Source organism: Cryptomeria japonica, chromosome 7, assembly GCF_030272615.1.
Source record: "Cryptomeria japonica chromosome 7, Sugi_1.0, whole genome shotgun sequence".
Classification (NCBI taxonomy): domain Eukaryota; kingdom Viridiplantae; phylum Streptophyta; class Pinopsida; order Cupressales; family Cupressaceae; genus Cryptomeria; species Cryptomeria japonica.
Genome location: NC_081411.1, coordinates 807,497,096 through 807,515,610, shown reverse-complemented (window position 1 = coordinate 807,515,610; position 18,515 = coordinate 807,497,096). Strand labels below are relative to the sequence as shown.

The window sequence follows — 18,515 nt, the reverse complement described above, 5'->3', positions numbered from 1 at the left end:
ACTGATGATGAGGGAGAGCATATTGAGTCTCCCCAGATTGAGCTTGACTCTACTGATGCACAGGCTACGGCCAATGTTACCATGGCCACTCTTTCCAGCTATCCTAAGTTCCACGCGTTTATATTGAAGGGAACTATTCAGGGGCAGCGTGTAGTGTGTTTAGTAGATACTGGAGCAACCCATAACTTTATTGATCAGCATATGGTGGAGAGACGTGGGTTATAGACAGAGGAATTTTCAAGATTTGGTGTGAAGGTTGCATATGGTGTAGTGTTGGGTTGTACCAGGAGGATTCCTCAGCTCAGTATTCAAATGGGGGAGTACACTTTGACAGATGAATTTTATGGTTTACCCTTAGAGGACTATGATACAGTTATAGGTATGCAGCGGCTACACGGAATTGGCAGATATGTTATTGATCACCGCAGAATGTAGTTGGAGTTCTTATATGATGGTAAGAAGAGAATACTGAGGGCATTATCGGATGGAGGCCCTGTTGACGTGTATTTTGTACACAATCATACACAGAATAAAATACCTAAAGGCATCTTATCCTCTCTTGAGAAAATAGTCTCTAACTGCTGAAGATTCGCGTAAAGGATCAGTTAGGTAGACTCCAAGGTTCTTTTAGTGGGGTCTCCACGTGTGGACAAGCTCCAGTGGTATGATGTGATTTGCTGGAATCACAAGGGGACTTACATTGAACTTCCGATCTGCTTTGCTGGACACAGGCTCTTACTAACTTAGATTAAAAAAAATAGAAAAAGGATAAGGGCGAAGAGAGGATCTAATCCTAATACTAAGAATGTAGGAGCAATGACTTGACCTTTTGATGAAACTCTAACTAGGTCTTGTTTTGACATCAATGGAACATCTACACAAGACTAGTGCAATCTTCTAAGGGGAGCTTTATGATGTTCAAGTTATCACCGCAGGCATAGATACCATCCAAGTTGATGCATATCAATGAAGAGGCAACAAATTGAAATTGAGCTTAGGCTGAATGATTCCAGTTGACTACGCAAGGCAAGTCTGCAATCAACAAACTGCTAGTAGTATGGATGTACGAATTCCACCATCAATCAATCACATTTCCTCCATTCATCTAATTATCTACCATCTAAGATTGAAGACTCAACAAGAAACCATGCAAATTGCAAGAAAAACGACATATTTCACCATTACTTCAATGAAAATGGAGTTTGTTTACAATCAATGGCAACAATTTCTTGCCTTGTCCTCCTATTCTACTCTCTAACTACTATTCTATCAACTATATTCTAACTCTTCCAACTATTTACAACTCTCTCTAATCATATCTAAAAATCTCTTTCACTCTAATTCTCCTTTTACAAATGAAATGTTTGGGCTTATATAGTGCCCACAATACAATTTGATGGCTTAGATCAATTCAAGATCAATGGCCAAGATTTTACAATGAAAACCCTAATTAGGGTTTGTTACAACCATTACATAACATTTAATGCTTGACCAATGATAAAATTGTATTGCTTGGACACATGTCCCTTCTAGAAAAATCGACCAATGGATAGCCGGGGTAGGTACATCGGAGTTTGTGCCACCTTCCATGAGTTAAGTACATTGAATCTGGACATGCTGAGATGGACTTCTCTGATTGGAGAAATGATGACTAGGACGCCACCTCATCTGACACTTGAAGCTTGCTAGATATTTAATTTGATGTCGTTGAGAGGCTATCTTTGATTAACTCTTGTTCTAACTCCTTTTGTCCTTGATGTGCAGGATGATGTACCTCGCCTTGGAACGCTGGATTGGAAGAGGTCGCCCATGTCTTGGCTTGATCGTCCTGGCGAAGACCGTCCTTGATCCGGCTTGATTTTCCTTGAAGAGACCTCCATTTGACGCCTACACAACATTTCAAAATTAGTAACATGATTTTGCAATACATAACATAAATTAGAGAGCAAATTTTAGGAAACTTAATGATAAGTCCTTTATTAATCATTTCCTAAAAACAACTGAGCTAAGGCAAAACAAAATTTCAAAATTCAAAATTAAGGCAATGACGATCAAAATTTGAAATTAAAACAAGAGATCTTGCCATACCTTACTTGAGAGCTTAACTCTAAAATGCAAAATAAAGGAATTCGCCTAGGCAAAATTTGAAATTCGATAGTCTTGATGTGATCTTCAAAAGAACGTTCCTCTTATCAACTTCGCCACCCTTCAAGCCTTGGACGTGATCTTTTCTTCAAGTTAGCAATTTCGCCATCTTTGATATGTCTTTGACGTCCTAGGCAACTTCGCTCAAATAGAAACTTCAAGTTCGCCTCTCCTTTGGATAGTTACTAGTGCCTTCTAGCTTGAAATGAAATTCGTTCCTCCTTTGCCTTCTCCAAGTCGCATATGAGAGATGATAAATGATGATGTGAAAATGAAATAAACTACCCCTCCCTTTATAGCGCTCACACCTCTCACCACCATTTAGGCCGACTTTGTAAAAATAAAGCAATTTAAATGATTTTTAAATGAATAACAAGGGCCGACCTCCATAAAACAAATAAATACCAAGCGCTCCATTTAATTTTTTAATGAATTAATAATCAATTATTAAATGCCTTCATTTTTAATTAATAAATTCGATTTTCTTACAAGGCAAAAATAATCAATTAATACCAAGCGCTAAATTTAAATGCCATTAATTAAATATCGATTTTCCTAGCATTTAAATAAATTCAAAAATGCGTTTGAGCGCCAAAATTTTTAAAAAACATGGAAAATATGTACCTCATCGCCCTGGTCCCTGACTAAGGGACAGGAGCGATCCATCACTTGGTCTTGATTTTTTGCACTTTTGACGTTCAAAGCCTTTAACCTCACGTTGGAATTGGCATTTTCGCTAGGATTTTCAAACTTGAGTGACTTGTCTTGCAAATAAATGTCCCTTAGATGTGATATCGCCCTGGTCCCTTGAAGAGGGACAGGAGCGATCCTGAAGCTCTAGCCAAAACGTGTCATCTTTCATCCTTGGTTCCTCGTTCATTGCCTCTTAAAGGACGTCCTTGACCTTAGCTATCCTTGCATTGTCTTGATTTTGTCGGAACATGAGTGTTTTAGTAAAAATCGCCTTGGTCCTTGTCCAAAGGACAGGAGCGATATGAGTCCTTTAACTTAATTGATAACACTTTTACGTTCAAAACTCTTGCATATCATCTTCAAAAGACACCTTGTACCTTTTACCCCTTTGCAAAACCTTGACTTAACGTGATTTTTGAAGGAATTAGCAACTATAATCAATATCGCTCTGGTCCCTTCCTGAGGGACAGGAGCGAACTTCAAGTCTTTGGGTTCATGCTTGCGTTCTCCAACTTGCAATCACCATCATCGTGCAAAATAAAGTTCCTTGATCCTTCGTGATCACTTGATGCTTGATAAACTTTCAAATTTTAAGCCTTCATAAGAATTTCGCTCTGGTCCCTTGGAGAGGGACAGGAGCGATTTTAGCTCTATGGGCCTTATTTCACTTTGTCACCTTCAAAACTTATATTCAACGGGTTCGTAATGTGCTCTTCTATTCATCCATGCCTTGAGATCGGTTCAAACTGTGCAAGAAAGTCATCCACAACAAAAATCGCTCTGGTCCCTTCCTGAGGGACAGGAGCGAACTTAAGCATTTTGGTCCTTTGTTGACGTTTGATAATCTTCAATTTGTCTTCAACGGGTTCGATTGACCTCCTTTCTTGCCTTCGAACATAAAATTTGCTTGATCTTTGCCTAGATCGTACCTTATGAAGAATTTCGCTCTGGTCCTTCAGTGAGGGACAGGAGCGAATTTGACCCTCTAGGCAAAACTTCATCATCTCATTGTTTTTGATCAAGTCTGGATGCTCTATCATGCTCATTTCGTCCTTCACCATGCCTTTGATGTCTCGATTCGTCCAAACAAGGTCAGGAATGGCTCAACTAAGCATTTTCGCTCTGGTCCCTTGGTGAGGGACACGAGCGAAATTTGACTTGTCGCACTCTCGATCAGGACAATTTTAATGGAATATAACATTTAAGTATAAGTGACATTTCCTTCTATGTTTCTTCTTTCTTATACTTTAAGTTATATTCCATATATACTTTCAGGATGTTTGAGAGTGGTTTCAGACCTCCAGGAGTTATATTGCAAAATCTAGTTTTTGGAGGTTTTTTCAGTTTCCAGACTTAGTCAAATTCAGGATCAGGGCATTCCAGACTTAGCCAAATTTCAGGATCAGGACCTCACTCAAGCCGGACTTGCTACCCTGTTGATCTCCCCGACAGCACTTCAAGTTATATTCATTTGATAAAATGTACCTCTTTGGACCTTCTCACATCGTCAAGACGTTAAAATCTTGCAAGGACAAAGCAAAATTGGATTTGTAGCTCCGGTCCTTCACTGAGGGACAGGAGCGATTTTGCTCCTACAGGCCAAAATATCATGATTTTACACATTTTATCACTTCACAAGGCGAAAACAAATCATTTGAAATGCCTAGGATCAAAAATCAAAAAAGTCAAAATTTGGTCAAAATTACTCAATTGGACAAAATTCATGTTTCATCATCAACACTTAGACGAATTTAGACTCTGCGTCAACATTCCAATTGAAAATTAGACCATTCTGGCGAATTCATTTCATTCAAAATTTGCATTCTAGAAAAGGAAACTCAAAAGCTCTCAAAAGCGACTGGATTCTGGTCCGAAAAGACGGTAATTAAAACCCTAAGGCTTGACCCTAAATCCAGACAACTAACAAACTAACAAAACCCTAAAAAAAAGCAAAGCGAAAACGAACAAAACGAGCAAAAAACATGGGTCCCCATTTGCAATGGGGCGATGTGTGAAAACGTCACAACATCTAGCGCCACCTTGAATAAATGTTGAAAAACATTTCAGAGATAAAGACTCAATCGACACCTAGAACCTCTGGAAAATTCAACCTAGCTCATCAAGAGATTAGAAAATGTACTCAAAGTAGAAGGAGAATCCTTAACCATATCTAGACACTTAGTCTTTGATTACCCAGGTGTGTGCAAGTGTATTCATTCCTCTCGACAAGACAACTATGACTTTCAGGTTCCCCTGTGATAGGCTACGTAGTATATCTGAACTTCAAAAGCATCCTGGATAGAGCCTCGCTGCCAGTCAGACGTCCATAGTCCCGACGAGGTTATCGCCGCAAGCTCACGAACATTGCTCCATTGCCAGCCAGGCGTCTATAGCCCCGATGGAGTTACTCGCATATTCCCTTTAGCCAATTTTGATATTTCGTTTCATTTCACTTTTCTCTTCATTTTTTTCTTTCATTTTCTCTTTTTTTTTCTCTTTTTTCTCATTTTTTCCTTTTGATATTGCTTTTTCTCTTCGTCAATTCCTTTGGCTTGTAAGCAGTGAAGCTTACTGGGGTTTGAGGATTGCGGTGGCGCTGAAGCCAGATTTTAGATTTTTCACCAATCACAGCTTTGCCTAAAAACCATAATGACTCGGAGTCTATTAATGTGTGAAGATATAGTAATCAACAGATGTCGGCATCAAGACACAGAAAATGATTCCCTTCCAAGTCAAATACAGGTCCTGATCAGATGATAAAGCTGAAGAGGAACAACCTCGGATTCCGAGCACTTCATGAATAGATATCTAAGAAATGAGTCTAACATAAGATCCAGGATATTGCCAGCGTGCGGGCAACAACACAAACGCCCTTCTCACAAGATGGAGGCTCCCACTCAAGACACCTAAACTAAAGCAAACCGACCGACAAACCGACCCAAAGCAAACTAAACTAAAACGCACACCAAAAGAAAACAACTAAACTACCTGAGCCACACTAGATCATGAGTCAAATGACTCAAGGCAAATTAAGAACAAGGCTCAAAAGACCTCTAATCTAAAAACACAAAAAGAAAACCTACTCTAAACCTATATACAAGAGTCCTAGACTCGACACGACTCAAAGAAGCAAAATATGTACATGACTTTACATGATTTCTCAGGTTGTGCAACAGGAGCATGGCAAACGTGATGGTTCTCAATCGGGCAAATTCATCCTTAAATACAAAAAGGCAAACTCTCACCATGCACATCTCATACTCAAGCAAGTTTTCACTCAAAATGATCAACTGAGGTAATTCGTTAGGACCATGATCAATCCAGATGCAAGTTGTTTTCCCAAAATCCCCATAATCAAAATCATAATAACTTTCAAGGCTAGGACTAAGGAAAGAGACAACCTGGCGTATTTCAGGCTCAGACGACATTGTATTGTCGGAAGCGAGGTCACCAACTGCTTCAGGAGGTCGCCATTGATGACGAATCATTCCACGAGTATCCACAACATATTGATCTTGATTAGGAAATTCCTCTTGAAACAAGCTCAGCGCCCCTTCGAATAGCTCAAGATTCTCTGTTTTCACTGAGATATCTTGCATAAACCAGGCATCTTCATGAAATATTGTTAGCATATCTTCAAAAATGAGAGTCTCCTTGATAGATTGAGCTTCAAACATCTCCTCTAGTGGATCAAAGATAATCTCAGGTGACCTTTCTTCTTCAAGTATAGTCTCGGGAGGTCGAAGTTGATGATGGATCATATCACTCCCAGTAACTTGCTTATCTAGAAAAAATTTTGGCAGTGATTCCATTTGTGTTTCCTCTGCAAAATCTTTCAATGCTTCCTCAAATAGCATAATGGTGATAAAATCTTCAAGCGCCCCTTTGAATTGTTCTTCATACCTGGGCTCACTTATGATAATTTGTAGCTCTTCACTCAATATCTCAACTTGATTGTCTTCTTCAATGAGGCCATTCGAAAACTCTTGCAATTCAATTTCAAGGATCTCCTTTTGTAGCATAAGTGAGAATTCTTCAAGGAATGAGTCGTCCTTTCCTTTAGTTGCTTGTTCAACTCCTGGATCTTCCTTTATTATTGCTTGAATATTCTCAACTGATTCTTCAACTTTTGTTTCATAGTATTCCTTTTCAGGTGCAAGGCATGGCAGGCTATCCATTGTAATACATTGATCATCAGGTGCATTGGTATTGTCAACGTACACTTGATCCTTCTCACATTCAGATGTTGGAGCAATGTCCTGTTCATAGGTTCTCCTAAATTCGGCTGCGAGATGTGCACCCCAAGATCCATTCATGATACATTCTTCCTCGGACAAAGTTGGCATTCCAAACTGGTTTATGACTTGATTGATAGCCATTTCACATACTAAGCAAGTAAATTCCGAGTGAGGTGAGTTGTGAATTCTACACCACAATGGTAGCAATATGTTTTCCAGACGCATTTCACCATCCAAAACGAGTTGACTCTCGATCATCCACATGAAGCTTAGAAGAGGATCTTTAGTCTCTGGGACACTGAAGTTGCCTTCTTCCGTTTCTGGCCTTGGGACATCCCAAAAGAAGATTTTTCCCTGTGCTGCCGATTCCATCCTTGATAAGTACTTCAAGCAATGCATTTCATCATGTTCCTCTGTCTCGTGAACTCGACACTGCCCTGGTCTTGCAAACTCGGACAATCTACGTGGATAAAGTTGTGTATCTAACCTCCACCAAAGTTCAGGAAAATCAACTTGTTGCTCCTCGTGAAACTGTTGTCGCTCCATTGAGAAATCCTTCTTTTTGATTTTTTGATTTTTTGATTTTTTTGGATTTTCTATTTTTCACTTTTTTTGGATTTTCTATTTTTCGCTTTTTTTTTGGATTTTCTGGAATAAGAGAGATCTTGAATATCTCGGATTCAACTTGAACGTTCAACTGGTTCCAGCTTGATTCCTTCTTGCGTAAGTCCAACTAACGATCCAGCAGTCACCTTCCTTCGAGTGTTTGAGAAAAAGCTTTCCACTGATCTTCCTTGGATTCAAGAGTTCGTGTTCACTGTCAAGCACTCCTAATTCAATCTGTCGAGCGTGGAGGAGGGTAAAAAGTTCTTGACAAGATCGGACTTTCAAATGCTCAGCCCTCCTTCTAGCGCCAATTCTGTTGTGCGCGGGAGGAGGGACAAAAGCTCTTGAGATAACCTCCGTAAATTTGAAGTGATAGAATTTGGAGTTCACGTACAAGCCCTCCTTCTAGCGCCAATTCTGTTGACGCGGGAGGAGGGACAAAAGCTCTACACAACTCCTTGCGAATGTGATTATCTATGAACAGCTTGATAATGATCGAGGCATGATAGTACAAGCCCTCCTTCTAGCGCCAATTCTGTTGACGTGTATTTTGTACACAATCATACACAGAATAAAATACCTAAAGGCATCTTATCCTCTCTTGAGAAAATAGTCTCTAACTGCTGAAGATTCGCGTAAAGGATCAGTTAGGTAGACTCCAAGGTTCTTTTAGTGGGGTCTCCACGTGTGGACAAGCTCCAGTGGTATGATGTGATTTGCTGGAATCACAAGGGGACTTACATTGAACTTCCGATCTGCTTTGCTGGACACAGGCTCTTACTAACTTAGATTAAAAAAAATAGAAAAAGGATAAGGGCGAAGAGAGGATCTAATCCTAATACTAAGAATGTAGGAGCAATGACTTGACCTTTTGATGAAACTCTAACTAGGTCTTGTTTTGACATCAATGGAACATCTACACAAGACTAGTGCAATCTTCTAAGGGGAGCTTTATGATGTTCAAGTTATCACCGCAGGCATAGATACCATCCAAGTTGATGCATATCAATGAAGAGGCAACAAATTGAAATTGAGCTTAGGCTGAATGATTCCAGTTGACTACGCAAGGCAAGTCTGCAATCAACAAACTGCTAGTAGTATGGATGTACGAATTCCACCATCAATCAATCACATTTCCTCCATTCATCTAATTATCTACCATCTAAGATTGAAGACTCAACAAGAAACCATGCAAATTGCAAGAAAAACGACATATTTCACCATTACTTCAATGAAAATGGAGTTTGTTTACAATCAATGGCAACAATTTCTTGCCTTGTCCTCCTATTCTACTCTCTAACTACTATTCTATCAACTATATTCTAACTCTTCCAACTATTTACAACTCTCTCTAATCATATCTAAAAATCTCTTTCACTCTAATTCTCCTTTTACAAATGAAATGTTTGGGCTTATATAGTGCCCACAATACAATTTGATGGCTTAGATCAATTCAAGATCAATGGCCAAGATTTTACAATGAAAACCCTAATTAGGGTTTGTTACAACCATTACATAACATTTAATGCTTGACCAATGATAAAATTGTATTGCTTGGACACATGTCCCTTCTAGAAAAATCGACCAATGGATAGCCGGGGTAGGTACATCGGAGTTTGTGCCACCTTCCATGAGTTAAGTACATTGAATCTGGACATGCTGAGATGGACTTCTCTGATTGGAGAAATGATGACTAGGACGCCACCTCATCTGACACTTGAAGCTTGCTAGATATTTAATTTGATGTCGTTGAGAGGCTATCTTTGATTAACTCTTGTTCTAACTCCTTTTGTCCTTGATGTGCAGGATGATGTACCTCGCCTTGGAACGCTGGATTGGAAGAGGTCGCCCATGTCTTGGCTTGATCGTCCTGGCGAAGACCGTCCTTGATCCGGCTTGATTTTCCTTGAAGAGACCTCCATTTGACGCCTACACAACATTTCAAAATTAGTAACATGATTTTGCAATACATAACATAAATTAGAGAGCAAATTTTAGGAAACTTAATGATAAGTCCTTTATTAATCATTTCCTAAAACAACTGAGCTAAGGCAAAACAAAATTTCAAAATTCAAAATTAAGGCAATGACGATCAAAATTTGAAATTAAAACAAGAGATCTTGCCATACCTTACTTGAGAGCTTAACTCTAAAATGCAAAATAAAGGAATTCGCCTAGGCAAAATTTGAAATTCGATAGTCTTGATGTGATCTTCAAAAGAACGTTCCTCTTATCAACTTCGCCACCCTTCAAGCCTTGGACGTGATCTTTTCTTCAAGTTAGCAATTTCGCCATCTTTGATATGTCTTTGACGTCCTAGGCAACTTCGCTCAAATAGAAACTTCAAGTTCGCCTCTCCTTTGGATAGTTACTAGTGCCTTCTAGCTTGAAATGAAATTCGTTCCTCCTTTGCCTTCTCCAAGTCGCATATGAGAGATGATAAATGATGATGTGAAAATGAAATAAACTACCCCTCCCTTTATAGCGCTCACACCTCTCACCACCATTTAGGCCGACTTTGTAAAAATAAAGCAATTTAAATGATTTTTAAATGAATAACAAGGGCCGACCTCCATAAAACAAATAAATACCAAGCGCTCCATTTAATTTTTTAATGAATTAATAATCAATTATTAAATGCCTTCATTTTTAATTAATAAATTCGATTTTCTTACAAGGCAAAAATAATCAATTAATACCAAGCGCTAAATTTAAATGCCATTAATTAAATATCGATTTTCCTAGCATTTAAATAAATTCAAAAATGCGTTTGAGCGCCAAAATTTTTAAAAAACATGGAAAATATGTACCTCATCGCCCTGGTCCCTGACTAAGGGACAGGAGCGATCCATCACTTGGTCTTGATTTTTTGCACTTTTGACGTTCAAAGCCTTTAACCTCACGTTGGAATTGGCATTTTCGCTAGGATTTTCAAACTTGAGTGACTTGTCTTGCAAATAAATGTCCCTTAGATGTGATATCGCCCTGGTCCCTTGAAGAGGGACAGGAGCGATCCTGAAGCTCTAGCCAAAACGTGTCATCTTTCATCCTTGGTTCCTCGTTCATTGCCTCTTAAAGGACGTCCTTGACCTTAGCTATCCTTGCATTGTCTTGATTTTGTCGGAACATGAGTGTTTTAGTAAAAATCGCCTTGGTCCTTGTCCAAAGGACAGGAGCGATATGAGTCCTTTAACTTAATTGATAACACTTTTACGTTCAAAACTCTTGCATATCATCTTCAAAAGACACCTTGTACCTTTTACCCCTTTGCAAAACCTTGACTTAACGTGATTTTTGAAGGAATTAGCAACTATAATCAATATCGCTCTGGTCCCTTCCTGAGGGACAGGAGCGAACTTCAAGTCTTTGGGTTCATGCTTGCGTTCTCCAACTTGCAATCACCATCATCGTGCAAAATAAAGTTCCTTGATCCTTCGTGATCACTTGATGCTTGATAAACTTTCAAATTTTAAGCCTTCATAAGAATTTCGCTCTGGTCCCTTGGAGAGGGACAGGAGCGATTTTAGCTCTATGGGCCTTATTTCACTTTGTCACCTTCAAAACTTATATTCAACGGGTTCGTAATGTGCTCTTCTATTCATCCATGCCTTGAGATCGGTTCAAACTGTGCAAGAAAGTCATCCACAACAAAAATCGCTCTGGTCCCTTCCTGAGGGACAGGAGCGAACTTAAGCATTTTGGTCCTTTGTTGACGTTTGATAATCTTCAATTTGTCTTCAACGGGTTCGATTGACCTCCTTTCTTGCCTTCGAACATAAAATTTGCTTGATCTTTGCCTAGATCGTACCTTATGAAGAATTTCGCTCTGGTCCTTCAGTGAGGGACAGGAGCGAATTTGACCCTCTAGGCAAAACTTCATCATCTCATTGTTTTTGATCAAGTCTGGATGCTCTATCATGCTCATTTCGTCCTTCACCATGCCTTTGATGTCTCGATTCGTCCAAACAAGGTCAGGAATGGCTCAACTAAGCATTTTCGCTCTGGTCCCTTGGTGAGGGACACGAGCGAAATTTGACTTGTCGCACTCTCGATCAGGACAATTTTAATGGAATATAACATTTAAGTATAAGTGACATTTCCTTCTATGTTTCTTCTTTCTTATACTTTAAGTTATATTCCATATATACTTTCAGGATGTTTGAGAGTGGTTTCAGACCTCCAGGAGTTATATTGCAAAATCTAGTTTTTGGAGGTTTTTTCAGTTTCCAGACTTAGTCAAATTCAGGATCAGGGCATTCCAGACTTAGCCAAATTTCAGGATCAGGACCTCACTCAAGCCGGACTTGCTACCCTGTTGATCTCCCCGACAGCACTTCAAGTTATATTCATTTGATAAAATGTACCTCTTTGGACCTTCTCACATCGTCAAGACGTTAAAATCTTGCAAGGACAAAGCAAAATTGGATTTGTAGCTCCGGTCCTTCACTGAGGGACAGGAGCGATTTTGCTCCTACAGGCCAAAATATCATGATTTTACACATTTTATCACTTCACAAGGCGAAAACAAATCATTTGAAATGCCTAGGATCAAAAATCAAAAAAGTCAAAATTTGGTCAAAATTACTCAATTGGACAAAATTCATGTTTCATCATCAACACTTAGACGAATTTAGACTCTGCGTCAACATTCCAATTGAAAATTAGACCATTCTGGCGAATTCATTTCATTCAAAATTTGCATTCTAGAAAAGGAAACTCAAAAGCTCTCAAAAGCGACTGGATTCTGGTCCGAAAAGACGGTAATTAAAACCCTAAGGCTTGACCCTAAATCCAGACAACTAACAAACTAACAAAACCCTAAAAAAAAGCAAAGCGAAAACGAACAAAACGAGCAAAAAACATGGGTCCCCATTTGCAATGGGGCGATGTGTGAAAACGTCACAACAGGCCCCAAGGAGGTTTCTTCCCGTAGGATGGAGACTATTATCAGGCACAGAGATATCCTTTGGGCTACACAGTGCTTTATTTCATCTGAAGCACCTTCATCCCAGGATGGCAAATCATATCATATTGATATACAGCAGATTTTAGATAAGCATGGGGTGGTGTTTGGTGATATACCACCTAGAGTACCATCGAATAGAGGCTTTGAACATGTGATAGAATTGAGATTGAGGTAAAACCAGTCATGACCACTCCTTACTGCCATCCTAAGGCCTACAGAGATGAGATTGAGAAGACCATCAGGGAGCTTCTGGACATGGGAATCATTAGACCGAGTTTCTAGTCCCTTTGCTTCTTCAGTTGTACTGGTGAAGAAGAAGGATGGGACACTACGCATGTGTATTGACAACCATGCACTTAATAAGAAAACCATTAAGAATCGATATCTCACTCCACGCATAGATGAGTTACTAGATGAGCTTCATGGCTCAGTTTATTTTTCGAAGATTGATCTTCGATCGAGGTATCACCAGATTAAGGTGCGGGAGTCTGATATTCACAAAACAACCTTCAGAAGTCATTATGGTCACTATGAGTTCTTGGTGATGTCATTTGGTCTCACTAACGCCCCTGCTACATTTTAGTCATGTATGAACCACATATTTAATAAGCATTTGCGTAAGTTTGTATTGTTATTCTTTGATGATATATTGATTTACAGCAGATCATGGGAGGAACATCTGAGGCACTTAGATGAGGTGTTGAGCATTATGGAATCTCAATCCTTGTATGCTAAGATGTCCAAATGTGAATTTGGGCTCACTGAGATTTTATACTTGGGTCATGTGATAGGAGTTGATGGAGTCAAAGTCCATTAGGAGAAGATTCAAGCTATTATTGATTGACCACCTCCCAAGAATATTTCAGAGTTACGTGGTTTCTTTGGTTTATGTGCTTATTACAGGAGGTTTGTAAGGGGTTATTCTCAGCTTACAGCACCTTTGACAGATCTCACCCGGAAAGGGGCTTTCAAATGGACTCAGGAAGAACAGCAGGTATTTGATAGACTTAAACAGGTGATGAGCACTTGTATTTGTGTTGGCACTTCCTGATTTCACCCAACCTTTTGTGCTTGAATGTGATGCTTCAGGAGAGGGTGTGGGTGCAGTACTTATGCAAAATCATCATCCTATTGTGTATGAGAGTAGAAAACTGAAAGACAATGAGAAATTATACTCTACCTATGATAAAGAAATGTTGGCTATTATGCATGCTCTCTCAAAATTCAGACAGTACTTAGTGGGGAGGAAATTCATTGTTAGAACTGATCATAACAGCCTTAAGTATTTTTTAGGACAAAAAGATCTTAATGAGAGGTAGCAAAAATGGGTCAATAAGATCGAAGCATCTAATTTTGACATTGAATATGTCAAGGGGAAAAATAATGTAGCTGCTGATGCATTATCTAGAAAGCCATCCATTGCTGCCCTTTGTTCATTGAGTGAGATTTCAGCTGATTGGAAATCTCAACTTTTAGTAGAGTATTCCAAAAATCAGCATGCATGTGAAATTATGGATGGGATCGTCCAGGATGACAGGTACACAATTGAGAAATGATGTGATTTACTACAAGGGAAGAATTTATTTAGTTCCAGAATCTAAACTAAAAAATCAGATTATACATGCTTTTCATGACACTCTTGTAGATGGACATCATGGGTATGGTAAGACTTACTAGCAGATTAGAGAGAGGTTCTCTTGAAAAGGCCTCAAAGATAATGTTTTACAGCATGTAAGGGAGTGTATTACTTGCCACCAAAATAAAACTAAAAATACACACCCTGTTGGTCTGCTACAACCATTACCCATTCCAGAGCAAAAATAGACTAGTATTTCAATGGATTTCATCACAGATCTTCCCAAGGTGCAAGGGAAAGATTGCATATATGTAGTAGCAGACAGATGACAAAATATGCTCATTTCTTTCCCATAGCAGCAACATATACAGCTTCACAGGTTGCTGATCTGTTTTTCAGATAAGTATTTAGGTTCCATGGTCTTCCAAAGACCATTGTCAATGACCGTGACAGTCGGTTCATGAGTTCTTTTTGGCAGGAGTTGTTTAAACTTACTGGCACCAAGTTGACACCTAGCACTAGCTATCACCCTCAAACTGATGGAAAAACTGAGATTGTGAACAAGTGCCTTGAGGGGTATTTATGCAACTATGTGTCAGGACAGCAGCATACATGGGTTCGTTGGTTATATTTGGGAGAGTTTTGTTAAAACACGACACATCACATGTCTATTGATATGTCTCCTTTTCGTGTGCTGTATGGTTACGATGCTATAACATTTATGGATCTGGCACTTGGAGATAGTAGAGCACCCCTGGCACAGGATTGGCTTCAAGAGAGCCAAGACATACTTAAGGCACTCAAAGAGAACATCCAGCGAGCCTAGAATAAGCAGAAATTATATGTTGATCGCCATAGGATTGAGAGATCATTTGAGGTTGGGGACTTAGTGTTCTTGCACCTCCAACCTTACCAACAGAGTTCTATGAAGATGAATGGGGTAGAGAAGCTCAAGCCCCGATTCTATGGTCCGTACCATGTTTTGAGAAGAGTTGGGGAAGTGGCATATGAGATTGAGCTCCCACCAGAGAGCAGGATTCATAACGTCTTCCATGTATCTTGCCTCAAGAAGGCAATTGGATAGCACACAGTGACTTCTTCGGTGTTACCTCCTTTGGATGAGGAAGGTAAACTGGTTATGGTTCCAGTTGAGATCTTGGATAGACGTGAGAGGACATTGAGAAATCGGGTGATCAAAGAGTACTTGCTTAGGTGGAAGGATTTACCTATTGAGGATGCTACTTGGGAAGGTGAAGCTATCTTGCAGCATCCATCTCTTCAGTTGCTTGAGGACAAGCAATTCCGGGATGGGAGGATTGTAATGTCCCCACTCCCTGAGTGACCTATTAGGAAGGGAAATTCACCTGACACCCATCTCCACATGCGAATTCAAGTGTTTGGGGATGATGTACTTGCCAAAGGGAATCTATGATTTTGGTAAATTTATAAAGTAACTTTATAAATTAAAGTTATTAGAAAAGGTTAAGTTGCAAGTTATTATAAAACGACTTTATGAAATTACCTTGGCACATTTACCTAGGTTGTTTTATAATATTAAATTGGCCCCTCTTTAATGACAAATAACCCCTCAAGTTGGGCGTACAAGTTTGGAGGATTAAGATTCCATTTGGAATCTTAAAAAATGTTTTTATGGGGTTCTAATTAGGGCAAGAGGATTAAAAGAGATGGTAAAGGATTTTGGAAGTCATTATGCATTGGTTATTTTTCAGCATTGGTAATTTGCAGGTCTGCAATTTTCCTCAGATCATCAAGTTTGGGACGATACCCTCAAATTTGTCTTCAGAAGGACGAAATCCCTTCTACAAGTACCACGTGGGACACATTAGAAGCTTGTTTCAAGCCATTGAAGGCCCATTCGGCAAGCAAACCAGGGAATCAGCATTTCTTGAAAACCACGATCAGATCTGGGCAGATAATTGTGAGTTTTCAGTCCATATTTGAAGTTTATGCAAGCCGTACCATTTCCCCATGCTGGTCGTACCATTTCAGCAGCTTGGGGTTTGCAATAAAATAAATTAGAAGGTTTTGGAGGCAGGGTTTGTGTGCAAAATCATTGTCAGGATATAGGGGAATCAGTTGATTGATTAGATTGATCATATCTCAGCTTATTTGGGAGCTATCAGCAATTCATTGGGAATTTGGTGCCAAATCCTGGTGGTTCTCCTGGCAAGAATTTGGGAAAAGCTTCATCTTTGCATTCCACTTCCTTAATTGTTTTTGTTATTTATTAGAATGATGAATAAGGCTTATTAAAGTTGTTGATGTGCGTTGGAGACTCTTGTAGCAGCAGTTGTAGTCAATAACACAGCCTCCAGGCAGGGCGTGGGACCTCTGGTAGGCCATATTTGACATTAATGTATTGAATTCCAATAATCTCTTGCTTTTAGTATTTGCTGTTAATAAAATCAGAAATCTAACAATTGATTTCAGTTAGTTGTTTCTTGTATTGCATTGTTATTTCCTTTATGCATTGTCAAAAACCCAAAAACAACCAAAAACTGGAAAAGAACTTACAAAAATCCGAAAACACATTCGCTGGTGAAAGTACCAAAATTGGAAACATTCAGTAGTTTGGATCAGAATTATAAGCAGGGATTTTTCAACATGCTATTTCAAATGTGTAATGGGAAAATACAAGTTTGCACTTGTAATTTGGTTCCTAGAGACTCATTTTCAAGTGTTTTTGAGTGCATTTTGGACCAGCTTCGGGTTTTGGACAGCTGATTGCAACTGCAAGTATAGGGAAAAACTTTTACACAACCACTTGTAATCGGGTCTTGAAGATCGGACTACAAGTGTTCTTTATTTGCAAAGAGGGAACGTTTAAAATTTGCTTATGACTGAAAGAAACTTGGAGATGCCTTGTGGAGATTCGAACATGGAGGGAAGGGCATTAAAATCAAACTCAAATCTGCAAAAACGTGGCAATGGTAGAGCAAAAATGGGGGATTCAATAAAGTTGCAGACCTTACCAAGTGTTCCTCATGCCAAAAATCTCTCCAATCGGGGTACATATTAGCAAGAGCAAGTTAAAAGTCCACAAAAAGACTTGCAAAACTAATTTCAGGTTTGGGGAGACTCATTACAAGTTTAAAATAACTTGTAATGAGTCATTGCAAGCATTTCGAGTTTTTCATGACCCATTACAAGTTGAAAATGTCTTGTAATGCTTTACTTGAAGCGAATAGGATTATTTTTGGTTCATTACAAGTTGCTTTTTGAAAATAACTTGTAATGGGAGCTTTTAAAATCACTTTACAAGTTTGGAAAAATGACTTAGAGGCCGATTTCGGGTTTTGAAGGACACTTTACAAGTTGAAAAGACTTGTAATTTCAAACACTAGCATTCACCTCAAAAAGTTCCTACAAACACTTAAAGTGAAAAAAGAAACATATTGTCAAATTTAAAACTTGTAATTGCATCAAAAAGTTCCTACCTGCAGTGACTGTACTTGCAATGACATTTAAAAGTTCCCCAACTTGCAGTGATTGCTCTAAAACCCGAAATTGCACAGAAAATGGCCAAAATGAAGGCCAAAAGTAACCAAAATTTTCACAGAGATGGAAGATAAGCTCATGATTGATTTATCATCAAGAAATGTAGACTTTCCACCTTGAAAAGCGTGCTCTAGAGCCTTAAAATCACAAATTTTGTATTAAAATTTTGTACTTGCAGTGACCGCTCTGAAACCCGATATTGAAGAAAAACCCAACTTTAAGACAATGAAAATTGACAAAAATAGAGGCGAAGCACTTGGATTCATCAATGGATTCCTAGGTGATGGAAAAATGCCTTGGAAAACATGTCTAGAGCCTTAAACCTCAAATTTCAAGAATAAATCTGTGGGGTTGTCCCAATTTGTGCAAGTTCAAAAATTAGGACAACAAATTTAATTATCAAATTTTCATCTTTACATATAAATGTTTTGGGCTGCATCCGTTCAGCTCATTCTATCATTACTGTCTTTTATTGTCTTCATCAATTAGAACAGTCTATTGTCGTGATTATTGTTACTCTAGCATATAGTGATTATATGACAAATTGCTACTCTTTTTCCTTATCATCAGTATCAATTTATAATAAAGTAAAGCTTCAGAATGCAGTCTTCAAGAAACTATTCCGCAATGTCTACTTTTGGTATGACCTTTTCCGATGATATTACTAGTTGAAAGATTTTAGTGATGGATGGGAATTGAGAAAAGTAAACCTCAAAGAAAGAAATTTCCTTCATTGATAACATAGGAAAAAAAATTATTAAACTTGCATTCT

General features: G+C 38.8%; 1 protein-coding gene across 4 annotated transcripts in view; it reads right to left on the bottom strand.

Moving 5' to 3' along the window:
• LOC131065601 (uncharacterized) overlaps positions 1–18,515 on the bottom strand; it is a 195,436-nt gene that overhangs the window by 95,306 nt on the left and 81,615 nt on the right. The gene's annotated exons all lie outside the window — the stretch shown is intronic.